The sequence below is a fragment of the Sminthopsis crassicaudata genome, chromosome 4 (genome assembly GCF_048593235.1).
Source record: "Sminthopsis crassicaudata isolate SCR6 chromosome 4, ASM4859323v1, whole genome shotgun sequence".
Taxonomy (NCBI): domain Eukaryota; kingdom Metazoa; phylum Chordata; class Mammalia; order Dasyuromorphia; family Dasyuridae; genus Sminthopsis; species Sminthopsis crassicaudata.
The window spans coordinates 159,828,250-159,831,951 of NC_133620.1; positions in this window are offsets into that span (position 1 = coordinate 159,828,250).

The following is a 3,702-nucleotide window of genomic DNA, read 5'->3' on the forward strand; positions in this document are numbered from 1 at the left end:
CTGATTTCTGGAAAGATAGAGTTCCAGCACTTCTCTATGTCATAGATTTCTCCTTCTGACCTCTTATGTTGTCTTGGGCTAGAAGAATGCCTCACTTTTAACAGTTTGCTGACTGTCGTTTCAGAATTCTATTTGAGACATAATTTTAAAATTGTTTGAAGGCAAATGTTGGCAGAAGTTAGCTGAATATTTTTCTACTCAGTCATCTTGATACTACCTCTTTCTATGCTTTAGTTTCCTCATCTGTAAAATGGAAACAATATCTATAATTATCTCAAAAGGCTATTGTAAGGCTCAAGTGTATGTAAAAACCATTGAAAACCTTAAAGTGCTATATAATTGTCAATTATCAAATATTTTATAGCTCTGTGATTATAAGAAAACATATAGGTTGCAGATTCCAAGTAAAAGAAGGGAATACCCCTTCACCATGTGTCACAGGCTTCTATCTAAGCATCAATCCCCATTGGCTTTGCCACTCTCCCACCAGATTTTGGAGTTCTTCAGAGAAGCATCATAGAATCTAAATAAGTATCCAGCTCCAGCATTTCTTTAACTCTCACAAGACTCTGTGAAAGAAACTGAAGTGAACAGTAGTCAGGAGCAAAAAAAAAAATAGGCCAGAGAGGCTAGAAAAACAAGACATTGCTAGAGCAGTCATACAAACAACACATTTTTCCATGGTTCACAGAGTATTCCTCAGGTCTATGTATGGAAGGGATCTATTTCATGACATGAGAAAATATGCAAAACTTCAAAAGAGAGATCTAAACAGATCCACTGAAGGGAATCCCATGATCTTGATATCTGGTAAAAAAAGCTAAAATGCCAATAGAGATACACAGGGAAAGTAAGGATATCAGAAAGGGTGCAAGACAATGTCAGGAAAAACTGTGGGAAATGTAGACTTTGGGCTTTTTTGCATCTTGTAATCTCAGGAAAGATAAGCAAAAACCAGGGGTGCCTTGACCAGGAGCTTTCAAGATAGGAAGGAATTGTCTTTTGCCTCTTTTTGTATCTCCAGAGCTTAGCACCATGCCTGATACATAGGAGGCATATAATTTGTGATGACTATTAACCTATTATAAATGCTTCTCAGCCTTTAATATGCTATATAAAAATGCTAGGTATTATTATTAACCTGTGTAGATTGCTTTGTAAGTCTTAAATTCTATAGAAGTGCTATTAATTTTATCATATGTAAATTACTTTTCAAACTTTATAAGACTATATAAATACCAGCTAATACTGTTTATAACAGCATTTGCCATAGGGCAGGCCTTTAATAGAGGTTTACGATTCTCATATGTATCAATCACTTTGCAAACTTTAACACATATGAATGCTATTATGTAAACCTCTTTGCAAACCTCATAGAACCAGCTAGATATTATTATCCTACCTAGATCACTTGGCAAACCTTAAAGCTTAAATGCTAGCTTTATTATTCCATGTAGATAGTTTTATAAAGTTTAAAACCTACTTAAATACTATTATCATATGTTATTTCTTTTTAAAGAGGATCAACTACTTCTGGAGGGTAAGGTTTTGACTTGTTACCTAGGTTTTGAGGCCTGTGGGTTAGTTTCAACCTGGTTTAGCATATCTGCAGAGATGGTTTTACCTTGATATGGCCAGGGTGCTATTCCTAAAAGAATACCCCATACAAGCCCATACAATAAGAATAGCTAGGATTTATGTAATACTTGAAACTAATGAACGTGGTTTTCAGGACAAGCCACAAATCACACAATGAGTTAGGTAATTAACTACCCCAAACCTATGAAGACTTTTCTTGCTGGAATGGACAGATAAGAATAATTTGTTCCAAAGCCCTTACAGCTGAGGCAGGTGCTGCAGAGCACTTAAAGGTTGGTCAGATATTGAAGATATCAAGGTCATCCACTTCAACCACAGCCATGAACAGTCCTCCATCAGGGGTTCTCAAACTGCGGCCCGCTGGCCAGATGCTGCCCGCTGAGGACATTTATGCAGCTGCCGGGTTATGGCAAATGGGCTAGGGGCGGAGACAAAGTGCGAGTTTTTGTTTTTACTATAGTCTGCCCTCCAACAGTCTGAGGGACAGTGAACTGGCCCCCTATTTTAAAACTTTGAAGACCACTGATCCTAGACTGAGCCACTGAATTTTAGTGACCAAGAAGAGAGAGTTAGTTGGATTGATAACTCTGTGCAACTCTGCCTCCCTTAAATCCTCTTCATGGGCAAGTCAGCCCTCATCATACCACTGGTCCTCTTGAAAAAACAAAGGAGTAAAAATTGTTCTTATCCTTTGTAGATAACTTTACAAATCTTCATGGAGTACATGTATGTATATACACATGCATATCTGTGTATATATTATGTAAATCATTTGCAAATCTTAGAGGGATAAATGTATGTGTTCATGTTTATACATATATATGTATATATACCTAGATATATATGCATACAAACATATGTATATATGTATTATGTCAATCACTTTGCAAACCTTAAAGGGACAAATGTAGGTGTGCATGTGTATATAAGTATAGTATTTATGTGTATATATTCACATTGTGTATATTGCATTATTTTTATGTTTATCATTTTGCAAATCTTAAAGAGATAAACCTAGGCATTGTGTACACATATATGTGTGTATTATTCTTATGTCAATCATTGCAAACCTTAAAGGAGTTTGTATGTGTATATATGCATATAATTATAAATAAGTATGTATAATGTATATATACATATACATATATATATATAAATATATAAATAAGTATGTATATATACCTAGATATATATGCATACAAACATATGTATACATGTATTATGTCAATCACTTTGCAAACCTTAAAGGGACAAATGTAGGTGTGCATGTGTATATAAGTATAGTATTTATGTGTATATATTCACATTGTGTATATTGCATTATTTTTATGTTTATCATTTTGCAAATCTTAAAGAGATAAACCTAGGCATTGTGTACACATATATGTGTGTATTATTCTTATGTCAATCATTGCAAACCTTAAAGAAGTTTGTATGTGTATATATGCATATAATTATAAATAAGTATATATCTGTGTGTGTGTCTACAATATGGCAATGATTGTGTCAATCACTGCAAACCTTAAAGGGATAAATGGATGCATTTTTGTATGTAGGCACACGTGTATGTGTATATATGTATATGTCTATTATGTAGATCACCCCAAACCTTAAAGGGATGTATGTAGGTATGCTTGTTTACATGTACAGATAGCTAAACATGTATGTGTGAGCATTATACATGTATACATATATGTGTGCATTATTCTTTTATTGATTATTTTGCAAACCTGATAAAGCCTATAGATGCAAACCTACAAAGAATACGTGCATGTAGCTCGGACGAGTCGGCATTTTCCGCCTCCCGGATCAGACGAGCGCCTCTCGGCTCGCGGTTAATCAGCATTGTAGGAGACGAGGGTGAGGGAGGATGCTTGTCCTCGAGAGCACGGGAGTTCTGGGACAAGCGTCGTGCCTGGGGCGTCTGTCCAGGAATCTGCTTATTCCGGACGGCAGAAAATCCAGAAACGCGCCTCATTTCCAGAGGTTTCCGTGGGATCCGACTTCTCACCAGAAAGCGGGCTAAGGCGAGAAGGGAGGAAGGAGCGGAAGGGGGTGGGGCCACGCGAAGACCAAGGTCTTTCTCACGTGGTTAACCGCTGA